Source organism: Sarcophilus harrisii, chromosome 3 (assembly GCF_902635505.1).
Source record: "Sarcophilus harrisii chromosome 3, mSarHar1.11, whole genome shotgun sequence".
In the NCBI taxonomy this organism is placed as follows: Eukaryota; Metazoa; Chordata; class Mammalia; order Dasyuromorphia; family Dasyuridae; genus Sarcophilus; species Sarcophilus harrisii.
This window is the reverse complement of record NC_045428.1, coordinates 11,566,408-11,579,615: the sequence shown is the minus strand read 5'-3', so window position 1 is coordinate 11,579,615 and position 13,208 is coordinate 11,566,408.

Here is a 13,208-nt window from a genome sequence, read left to right as displayed (position 1 = left end):
TGCATCATTTGTTCTGACCACTTTGTGGGGACTTGTGTGAATTCTCTGTAAAATAATCTTTTTGACAAACGTACCTTTGACATTCAAACAATGTGGTCAACACAATGGAATTGTGCTCTCTGCAGTAGAGTTGGTTGAGAGAGAATATCATAGTTCAATAGATTTGGAAGTGTATAGAATTCAGAGAGTAGTCACAAATGGATCAACATCAACATGGAGGGAGGGAGGGAGGAAGGAAATATTTTTTCAGAGTGACCCAGGTACTCATGATTTTTATATATTTTTCATGGCTTATATAAACATAGAAAGCTTCCCTATCAAATTTGTAGATAATGCATAGTCGAAGAGAGTTCCTCACTCAATAATAAGAACCCAAATCCAGAAAACTCTAATGATCTAGAATGTTGGGTTGAATCTAATAAGATGTAATGGATGTATGGATACATTTATATTCTTATGCTTTGGATCAGAAAAAAAAATTGGTCTCTCTAGTTCAAGATGGAGTAGGTATGGTTAGAAAACAATTCATTTAAAAGAAGATCTGGGTGTTTTAGGAGACCAGAAGCTTAAGTCAAAGGTACTTGTTGAATGATCTATGGTCATCGATGTCATTTACCCTCTTATAGGCTCAAATTGACAAGTTTCTAATTCTTTGTGAACTATTCTAGGTGATATCCAGTTAAGCCAAGTCTTTGGTAATTGGAGAGGCATTTTAGGGGGAGGGATGCTTTTGGTTCCACTATGGTCCAGACATAACTGAGAAAGGAGCAAGCACAACCACTAGACTACTATCCCTGGGGATTTGAACACAAATTGTCACTCAAATAACTGAAGCTTTTCCTTCCATATTGCTTTGTTTTTGTTTTGTTGTGTTGTGTTTTTCCTTAGCAAGCAAAGCCCACTTTCACTGGATATTGAACCCATGGTTCTGTGATCCATTGCATGAGTCCTAGATATGTGGATTCATTTCTTAACTTCAAAGACTCTTTGGCCTTGACTTTAACACATAATTCTATTTATTCTTTTGTCGTGGCTTAAATAATATTCCTTTCCTTTACCAGACATATTCTGTCCCTCTAGATTTGTTTATTGTCCTTAATCACCAGTATGATGGCCATCCTCTGTATTTTCTAACCTGGTAGAGGTCTGGTTAAGGAGAGGAAAATGTGTTGAAATCAGAGTAACTCTGAGTTTCATGTAGGATTTTCAGTGCAAAGGAAGACTGGGGCAAAAAAAAAGATGTGTCACATTCACTTACAGGACCTGGGTTCAAATCTGTGCTCTGCAATTTGCCATCTTCATGAATTGAGAAAAGTACTCAGCTTCTCTGGACCTCAATGTCTTTATTTGTAAAACTCAAGGTTTGGGCTAAATGATTCAAAGGAATGAGTTTAATTCTCAATTTGTTTATCATAAATATCTTCTGCTACTGGAACTTCTCTGATAGGAAGATAGAAACTACCATTTCAGGAGACACTCAGGCCACTCAACACTTCATTTCCCAGCTGGCTAAACTCCTTTGGAAGATTCTGCCATTTTGCCCTCAGTCTCTTTTTGTTGCCTTTCCCTAATATATTACAAACTCTTTGAGCACAGAGGCTGCCTTTATTTTTTTTTTTGTTTTTGTCTCCCCAGTTATTAGCACAGTGCCTGCTCCCCAGTGGGTGCTTGATAAATGTTTATTAACTGTTCATTGACTGACTGATCTAATGAACGCTAAGAATCCTGCTAAGGTAATTAGAGAAATATACTGCTAGATAACTGAAGTTTTATCTAATGAGGGTAATGAACATTAAGTAGAATAGGCAGTAGTGTAAGTCTAAATTAGTCTTTTAGAAACTCATACTGGAGCTCAATGTCTCTTAGTCTATTAAAAAAATATACATCGTTATCTGTGATTGCAAGGGAACATTTCTTAAAGTTGTTTAGTATTTAACTAACTCCTGAAATAAAAAGAATCAAATTAGCAGGAAGGCTTAAAAATTCTCAGGTACTTAAAAAGGGTATAGGATTTTTTTTTAAAGAATTAAACTTAATTAACCAAATTAATGAATGTAACTAAATAAAGTTAAAGCTCTTTCAAAAGAGAAAGTGTCTAGTAATTAGAGCTATTTCTAGAATAGTTAAAGGCCTTATAGGATGGGTAATGGATATTTCACTTTAATTTTAGTCTATTCTAATCATAACATGTTAGAGCATCTAATCCAACTTTTTTTGTTTTACAGATAAAGAAAAAGAGGTCTACAAAGTTGAAGTGACATAGCCAAATTCACAGTCAGGGGCATAATTAGGGTGGAAACATGTCTCTCCAGATGGGGCTCTTTTCAATAGCAAGGTGATTCAGGCCAGTTCCAATGGTCTTGTGATGGAGAGAGCCATCTGCACACACAGAGAGAAGTATGGGAACTGAGTGTAGATCACAACATAGGATTTTCACCTTTTTTGTTGTTGTTTGCTTGTATTTTGTTTTCTTTCTCATTTTTTTCCTTTTTGCCCTGATTTTTCTTGTGCAGTATGGTAATGGTAGAAATATGTATAGAAGAATTGCACATGTTTAACATATATTAGATAATTTGCTGTCTAGGGGAGAGGGTGGAGGAAGGGAGAGAGAAAAAAATTGGAACACAAAGTTTTGCAATGGTAAATGCTGAAAATTCTATATGCATATGTTTTGAAAAGAAAAATTTTAATAAAAACAAAGAAACATGTCTTCCTCTATGTTATACAGCACTTTTTCCCCTTATTAAGAAAAAGAGAATCATAGAATTATGGAATTTCAGAGTAGAAAAGGCTCTTGATGGTTTTTAGACTGATCTGTACTTACATAGGAATCTCTTCTACGTGACTAGCAAATGGTCATCCAGCCTTCACTTTAGAAAACCACTAAGGACCCACAGCCTACTCATTAAAGCAGGACATTCCAGTTTTGGACACCACTAATTGTTGGGCAATGTTTCCTTACATGGAGATTAATTAGGACTCTCTATGTCTTCTCCCCATTGTTTTTTTATTCTGCTCTCTGAAACCAAGATAAATGAATCGAATCCCCTTCTCAAAAGATAGCTTCTCAGTGTTTTGAAGACAGCTGCCATGTTCTCCTTGCCCATGTCCCCAATCTCCTTTATCCAAGCCTTCATAACCTTTCAATGATCCTCATGCAGCATGATCTCAAGGCCCAACTGATTTCCCTCCACTAGGCTTTTCTACTTTATCACATGTTGCATGGTCAGGGATCACAATCAAGATCACTATTCTCCTGACCTCACAACCTTAGGCTTATGGATTTTATGCATTTTTTTGATATTGTATAAAATTCTAATAGCTTTATAAAATCATAAAATACCATTGGAATGGTACTTGTTCATTACTCAGCTTGGAATCCTCTAAAATCCTTAGTTAGATTTGATATTCCATTATGACTGACAGCACCCCTAAATCCTCCAAACTTTTGTGTTCCATTACCAATAAATCACCCAGTGTTGTACTAACACTCAAATGACTTCTGAGGATTTCTTGAGGTAGATACTACATGCCAGCCTTGCCTCATTTTTGAAATGTGGGGTAGGCCTCCATACCATACGAAATTTACCATTCCTATTATAAATCAAGTTTACAAGTCTTGTTGCTGGAAATCTATCTAAGGCATGTCACTGCCCCCTTGAGAATGGAGCATGTGTTAAGAAAAAAAAAAGCACATATATATTATGTGTGTGTGTGTCTTTTCTTCTAACAATTTTTTTCATGACTTTAGCCTTGACAGTCTGTTAGAAAACAATTTAATAATTTTGTATTGTATGTTCTAGTAACTTCAAAACATAAAAACATACCAGCATGTCTTAGTAAGATACCCATGAGCCGACAAGCTCAAATTGAGTTGACAAGAGCCCTCCTTTTGGACCAATAAGTTTATTCATTGGTGGGGTAAAACTGATGAAAGAATCATTCCTATTGTTTGTTGTCAGAGTGACTTTCCAGTCAGTTATTATGAAGTCACTTAGACACAGACTCAGAGAATTTCATGCTCTTGTTCTCCTCCTGGAGTCACTCAGAAAAAACCTATTGGCCTTTCTGTAGCCAGAAAATCAGGAAAATATAAAGCATTCTGAGCCAATACTCAAAATCCTCATGACCACATGAAGGAAGCAAGAATCTTCATTTTGATCTTAATATACTCCAGTTGGAAGCAAATTAGGAAAACTGAGAAACTTAAAAATCTACAATTGACATGTGAAAGAAAAAAAAACCAATGTTTATTTTACTTGAGTTTACTTGAGAGAGAGAGAGAATTCTCCCCCTGTTACCCAGGCTAGAATTGAGAGGTCATTCATTCAAGAACCAGATCCCAATACTTAATGGCATGGACTGCTCCACTTGAACTGCTCCATTTTTTTGAAGCTGAACTGATTTGCCATTCCTTAACTAGTTTGGTGACCCTCCACCCCAGGAGCCTGGATCTGGTAGAGCCTCCCAATTGTCTTAGCACACTGCAGTTCAGAATACCCAAGCTCAATTGATACCAGGCATAACATCTTCTACTATAAGAGATGACAGGCATGCACCTCTACATCTAGCTAACCACCAACTTTAGAAAAGACTTTGTCCTCAAAAAAGTTATCACTGATTATTATAATCTTGGGCCAGTATTTCATGGCTTACCTCCCCTAATTGGGTAAACTCAATGACTTTGGGAGACTAACTAAACAACTTAGGTACAAAGGATAGCCCATGCAATATCAAGAGAAGTATAGGAAAGTTTTAAAATTTGGATAGATCCCTAGAACCAAAAAAAAAAAAAAAGGAAAATTTGGTGTGATTCACCTGATATGAGAAGGAACAATTGGGTTATAATCTTCATCACTGGACGTAGTGTTCAGATGGACTCTAAGAATCCTCTAAATATCAATATCTTGAGAGAGACAGACAGAGACAGAGAGAAGGAAGCAAAGGAAGATAATGGAAAATAAGTACAAAAGATCTGAAGACCATCTTCTCTTCTGTTACTAATATCTTCCCTTTTCAATTATATGCTTGTACTCAAAGTTTGAAGTTTTCCTCTCACTGAGATTTTCGATAATGTCAATCTTTTGTTCCTTCATTCACCTTTTGTGTCCTTCTTTTTTTGATAATAGATATTCTAAGTGCTGGATTTCAAAGCTGTCTCAGAATTAAAAGGTAATTCTTCCCATGATAGGTAATAAACTTATCACTAACTTCAACTTTAGTTCCAAATAACTTCTGGGGAGGTCAGAACCGAATTCACCAGTATGCTAATTCCCACTTAGGTTTGGTGGAACAATGTCCTGGTTTCCTCTGTCCCTTACTTCTTTTCTTGAACACCAATACACCACAGCGAGGATGCTTCCATCTAAGACATATAATAGGCTTCTACTTTACTGAATCTCAACTTCATCTGAGGTAGGGAATGGAAGTAAGCTTTTATGGCTTGTATCTTCAAAATGGTAGAATGAAGAGAGGGGATAATGGGAAGGATTATCCATAAGTTCTTCTACTGCCAAGTTAAGAGCTAAGTGGATCCCAGAACATAAGACAGTAGGTCCCATTGTGCAACCCTGTCAGTGTGTTGAGGGTAAAAGAGGGGGTGCTAAATTATCATGTTAGAGATTAAGGATTAGCCTTCTTTGTTGTTAATTCATCAACATAATCTCATAAATGTTCTTGGAATCTAGTCCACAGTAATACTTTTAATTCTTTTACCTCTTGTATATAATTTTTCCTTTGCAGAGCTTTTACATGTCATAAGGATTGGAGAAAATACCCACTCTTCCATCATGTTGATCACATAATCCCTGAGTCTAATTTTCTTTAAAAACAGAATATTTAGCCTGGAAATTTTAGGTCAGATATTAACTACCTGGAAGCTGAAAACTAGAATAAATAAGAAAATATTAAAAGAACAGTTAGTGACCCAGAAAATTGCATTCCAGAATAATGGATTAGCAGAATTGTAATAAGTATACTTGTGATGGCTGAAAAATTGAATACAATTATGTACTTATGTAGAGCTGAAAATGAGTGAATGTTGTCTTGATTTTCAAAAGAAGTTTGGGAGTATGCGATGAATTATACTCAGGTGCCCAGGAAAATTCTCAGATTTTAAAAAGACAGTTAATAAATATCTAGAGGAAGACCAAGGGAACAGAAGAAAGATACTTTATCAAGACAGAGTGACGGTTGACAATCCCCATTTCCTTTTTTGACACTTACTAGAAGAAAGATCAGAGAATTGCTATTGATTCAGTACTACTTACTGGATCTTATCAAGGGATTTTTTTTTAAGTCTCTCATTCTGGGGTAGAATGAGGATATGTTGAATAGATGATGCTATAACTAGAAAAAAATTACAACTAATAACATGCCTCGGCAAGCACATTTCAAAGAGTATTCAACCACTTCTCCTTGTCTACTTGCTAGAGGAGTATCCTAGGGATCTAGTCTTAGTCCTATACTGTTCATCATTTTTGTCAATAACATAGGTATAAGTACAGATAAAAGTTTACCAAACTGAGAGATGATACAAAGTAGAAAGGATTATAAAAGGAAATCTATTATGGATAAATATAAAACCTGACACTATTGTTTGAAAAACAATATGAGTATAGAATGGAATAGTCTAGTTTAAACTAGACATCTTGGGTTTTGAGTGGATTGTGACTCAATGCAAGTCAATAGTATGACATGTCAGAAAAATAAATCTATATTTAGATATTTATATTTAAACTATATTTAAAAAGCATAGCATTCAGAATAAAGGAAGTGATGAGTCCCTGGTGCTGTGTTCTAGTCACACTGTTTCTGAGTGCCCTATTTTAGGAAGGATGTAGAAAAATGGACATGTGTCCAGAGTAATGAGTCTGTTAAGTTGTTTATCCTGATTTTTCTTCTGCTAAAAGCCATGCTGTATTATGTTTGTTCTAAGTATGTTTAATCAGGGAAAGGAGAAGGGTGTCGTAGCTAGTGCTACAGTGGATAGGACACTGGTCCTGGAATCTAAAAGATCCGAGTTCAGTCTAATTTCAGAGACTTAGTAATAGTGGGACCTGGGCAAGCCCCAAGCCCTATTGCCTCAGAAAAACATACAAGAATTTAAATAGGTCAGTGAATTCAATCTGAGTTGTCAGGGTGATCAGAATTCAAGACTGATCTGGGTCACCTTGGTCTCAATTCTTCCAAATTTTGTGCTTCAATAAAAGCATAATAGGCTTTTGAATTAAAATAAACTCTCAAATTCAGTCAATATGGTACATTTCACAGACACATACACACTCAAACATACTCTCTCATACACAGTCACACACACTCACACACACACACACACACACACACACACACACACACACCAGTTTCTAACTTATTGCTCCCTTCATCCAGGGTCCCTGTCCCATTTTCTCCTGCACACTCACCACAAATTAATATTTCCATTTTTATTATACTATGAATTCAATGATAATATAACAAACTTGTTAAAACCCTTAAAGAGTACAGAAGAGTCAGAGTCCCCCATAAAATCCCAGAAACCCTTGGCTGAAAGTTTGTATTCTAATTTTGTTCAAAATTCCAACTGCAGTCCTAGTACTTCCTTGTCCCCATCATCATTCAAATGAAAATAACCTTCATAATTACCATTCCTGATTTCACATGATCACTTATTTGCATAATTCCAGAATTACAGATTTTTGAGTCAAATGAAACCTCAGAGTCTAAACAACACTTGAATAAGAAACCCCACTAGGATATACCTGAGAAGCAGACTTTCAGCATTTGCTTGGAAAATTTCAACTAAGATGAAAGAGGAAACTTAGGGCAGTGAAAAAGATACCACTTTAGAACCAGAATTTCACCCCTGTGACACCCTGTGTGACCACAGTCGCATCATTTCATTAGCTAGGGCCTCAGTTTTCTCAGTTGTAAAATCAGTTGCTGACCTAAATGGTCTCTGGAGTTCTCATCTAGCTTTAGATCTGTGATTCGATGACCTCTGGAGGTTCCCATTCCACTTTTAGATAGATCAAACTTATGGGTCACTGAAAGGGCAACGGGAGATGCATAGTGGGTATGGGAAAGTATAGCATATCACCCAGATATGCTGGACATAAGAAGTGAGGTAAAATCTGCCATCAGAAAGCTATATGACCAGAAGAGAAGGTAGGATAGGCAAGAGACCACTAATAGATATCCCCCATTCTGGCAAAGCTCCCCCATAATTCCAAAGACCCAGAGAAAGGCACATAGAAGATTTAGACATAGAAGATGACAGTGGATGTATGAATGAGTCAGTCAATCATTGAGTTCTAATTAAAGGCATATATTATAGGCTAGGTATTAAGCTAAGGGAAGCAAGAAAAAATGAGTTTTACCTTCAAGAAGCTTATATACTAGTAAGGGAGAAAACATGAAAACAATTATGTACATCTAGCTATGGTATAAATAAAAGAAATTTTCAGAGGGAACGACAATGTGGAAGAAAAGAGGATGTGGCTCTGGGAAAAACCTCTTGGACAAAAAGTATTTTGAATTATGTTTTCAAGGGAGCCATGGAATCTAAGAGATGAAAAAGGAGAAAATTACAGGCCTGGGGGACAGCCAGTGCAAACATGCAGAGTCAGGAGATTGTTTTGTGCTTGAAAAACAGCAGGGACAGTATTACTGGATCCTAGAAGAGATAGAGGAGAGTAAAATGGAAGAAGAGTAGAAAGGTAGAAAGAGACTCAGCTGTAAAGGATGGATTGGGAATTCCTTCATGATTCCCATATACAAACTATCAAAATTCTGTTCTAAATGTACATGTCTACTTACTGAGGACATCTATTTAGAATTTACCACTGATTTAACAAACTATAAAGAACTGTATGCATCCTCAGTTCACAGTCTCTTATTGTTTCTAGTAATCTATTCTAGGGCATCAAAAGAGAAAATATAATTTACAAAATAACAAAGGCAATTAAAATGGAATCAATGCAGATTAATAGGATTTTGAATTTTCAGTGATTCCATGATGATCTTAGTTAGACAATACTATAAGTTTGGGAGGCACGAAGAAGAAATATGGCAAAGAGTATATATTGATCATTGTATTTGATTTTTTAAAGCAATTGAGATAAATTTAAGGGAATTATTGTTGCTTTTATGTTGTAGTATGTCAATGCTAATGCTTGCTAAGTTTAAACAGGAAAATACTAAAAAGTAACAATTTTTAAAATTCTATTTTACTTTATGCATCTTAAATTATGGATTTTTGAGCAATTATTTGTCTACCAATATTTTCCAAATTATTTTAACACATTACCACTTTTTAGTGTCCAGGTTTGGGACATTGATTTTTGGTCCAAAAATGAAGGATATAGACCCCTGGGAGTTGGGGTTGGCTGAAGCAATCTGGAACTGATATTTTATCTGCATATGGAATTCTAAGTGTGGACATATTCTTTCTCAAAGTAAATCAAATACATTAAAAATTAAGGAAAAATATTTTGATAGAGTCATGGAATGTTGGAGCTTGGAGTGACTTTAGCAACAATCGGGTTTAAACACATAGTCTTACCAGACCCATTATTCCTTGTTTGGCTATATTATTAGGATAACTAGGATAGCAAGAAATCGGCATGCATTTTGACTGACACTAACTGTTTTGATTTCATCAAAGCATCTGATGTTTGTGAGGTTTTTTTTTTTAATTTCCTTGTGGATAAACCAAATTGACAAGGCTTGATGTTGGATAAATCAAGAAATGACTGGAGATTAAGGGAATTTTAGCTGATGATTCAAACTGTCTAAAAATGCAATTAAACACCTTACAGATCAGTGTATTCCTCATCCTTAGAGAATTTCAAATTGTACAGTATATTTTCCTTTATAATTTGAAGAAAACAATTTTAATTCTAAAAATAAAATCTCTAAACTTCCTCCAATTTCTTGGAAGGTAAAAAAAAAAGGTACTAACATATATATTATGGATCTGGTAGAAAAAGTCTTGAAGAAACAAAGAAATCTTGTCACATAATAACCACCAGGTGGCAAAGTTACTGATCCTTCCATAAATGACTCATTTTTAAGTTAATGAGATTGTAGACTTCACATTGCATGTTGAAACCACTATTTGCATATTTTCTCTTCCTAAACAGAATTATCAGCATCCTCATGGCAACAATTGGCTTTCTGATCAACTCATCTCTGCCATTTAATGCTCCCCACTGGAGAGGCTTTACATTTGACTATTTCTAGCATCCATACACATATACTCACATCCACAAATACACTCACTCTCACACTCTCACCCTCACCCTCTCTCATTCTCATATTCTCTCTCTCTCTCTCTCTCTCTCTCTCTCTCTCTCTCTCTCTCACACACACACACACACACACACACACACACACACACACACACACACCAGATGCTAAATTTAGGTTGTTTTGTTGGTTCTTTAAGTTATTCATTAGCTTCAAACAACTACATGCATTTCCCTCAAAAAGAACATTATGTTACAGTAGAGAAAAATGTTTGGATGACCTGAAGTCAAAGACCCTGTTTTGGAATCCAAAACTGTCACTTTCTATGTGCTCTTTACAATTCTGAACCTCAATTTCCTCATATATGGGAAAATAGGGGTCTTGGACGGGATGGTTTTTAAGGCCCCTTCTTGTTCGAAAATCTGTTCTTCAAAGATGAATTACTGATGAGATCTGGATTTCTGGCCAGAGGATCTGGGTTACACTGCTGCACTTAGAAACTATATGATCTTGGGCAAATCTTTTGTCAGTCTCTGCTTCAGGGTTTTTGTTTTTGTTTTTTGTTTTTTGGTTGTTGTTGTTTGTTTGTTCTAAATTAAGATGATTCCTTAGGCTTTATTCCAAACTAAAACCAAAGACCCTATGATCCCATGAAGTTTATGATTTCCAGATGTTTACTTGAGCTCAAGCAGACATGATATTTATACCTGGACAGATGAGCATTTTTTTTACTCCATGAAGAGAAAAGCTAAGACTTTTGAACCTGTTTCTGAAGCTAACCTATGATTTTTCAATACTCTATAAATACCAGCATCCATGTGTTATTACATAATTCTCCTTCAGCTATATCAAGCATTTCTACTGGGAGTGTGGGGTTGATAGTAGAAAAACTGAGCATAAGTGATCTTATTAATAATAAAAAAATTAAATGATGTGATTATTTCAATACAGCTTAAAAAAAACTTTTGACAAGATACAAATTTTATTCCTGCTCAAAAGAAAAAAATATACTAAATACTAGGAATAAACAAAGCTTTTCTCAATATGATAAGTAGTGTCTAAAATCTAAAGTCATAGTAGGGAAAGCTAGTGAACTTTCCAATAAGATTAGGATAAATCAAGGATGTCTTTTATTATGACTACAACTGAATATAGTAGATAATATAACTAGCAGAAATGCTATCTAAAGAATGACAAAATGAGAGAATAAACATAAGCAAAGAAGGAGCAGGTTTTCTTTTTTCAGTTGATATGATGGTTTGCTTAAAGAACTCTAGAAAATCCACAAGAAATAAAACTCAAAACAATTAAGAATTTCAGCAAAGATGCAAGATATAAAACAAATCCACACAAGTAATCACCTTCTGAATATTACCAACAAAATCCAGAATGAAGAGATACTATTTAAAAATAACCACAGATAATATAAAATACTTGAGAGTCTTCTTGCCAAGACACACACACACACAGGAACTATATGAACACATTTATAAAATACTCTTTACTCAAATAAAGACAGATCATACAAATGAAGAAATATTTACTCCTCATTGGTAAACTGAGCATATATAATAAAAATCACAATATTACCTAATTTAATTTATTAATTCAATACCACATCAACAAAATTATATGGATGGCTTTATAGAGCTATAAAAATAATTTGATACAAGCCATTCTCCAATTGATAAGTGGTTAAAGGATATGAATAGACAATTTTCAGATGAAGAAATTGAAGCCATTTCTAGTCATATGAAAAAAAATGCTCTAAATCACTATTGATTAGAGAGATGCAAGTTAAGACAACTCTGAGGTGCCACTATACACCTCTCAGATCGACTAAAATGACAGAAAATTATAACAATAAATGTTGGAGGGGATGTGGGAAAACTGGGACATTAATATATTGTCGGTGGAGTTGTGAACTAATCCAAAGATTCTGGAGAGCAATTTGAAACTATTCCCAAAGGATTATCAAATTATCATAGCCTTTAATCCATCAGTTGGGGAATGACTGAATGATTTATGATTTATGAATGTAATGGAATATTATTGTTCTAAAAGAAACGATCAGCAGGATTATTTCAGAAAGGCCTGAGAAGAGACTTATATAAACTGATGCTAAGTGAAGTGAGTAGAACCAAGAGAACATTGTACGTGGCAATAGCAAGATTATGTGATGATCAATTCTGATGGACTCAACTGTTTTCAACAATGAGATGATTCAGGTTAATTCTAATAGACTTGGGATGGAGAGAGCTTATCTGCATCTAGAAAGAGGATCATGAGGAGTGAATGTGGATCACAATATAGTATTTTCACCTTTTTTGTTGTTGTTTTATTTGTTTGTTTTATCTTTTTTTTTTCTTTTTGATCTGATTTTTCTTGCGCAGCATAATAAATGTGGAAATATGTTTAGAAGAATTGCACAATCAATCTATATTGGATTACTTGCTGTCTAGGGGTAGGAGATGGGGGAAAGGGAGGGAGAAAATTTTGGACCACAATGTTTTGTAAGGGTGAATGTTGAAAACTATCTTTGCATATATTTTGAAAATAAAAAGTTATTATTTAAAAAAAAAGAAAAAATAATTTAAAAATTCATCTAGAATATCAAAGGAATTAATAGGGAGAAAGGGAAAACCACAATTCAAGTTATACCCTAAAGCTATAGTCATCAAAACAATTTGTTATTAGTTTAGGGTAGATGAGATTGGGTATACAATATGCAGAAGCAATTGAGCATAGTAGCCTACTAATTGATAAACCCAAACATTCTATCTAGATCCTAGAATTCACCATTTGACAAAAACTGAAAAGCAAAATGGCACAAACTATAACTTATATTATGTACCAAGATAAGGCCCAAATGGATAACTAGTTTAGATGTGAATAGTAACATCATAAACAAGTTAGGGGATAATGGAATAAAAGATTTAGTGATGATGTTAGAAATAAGAACT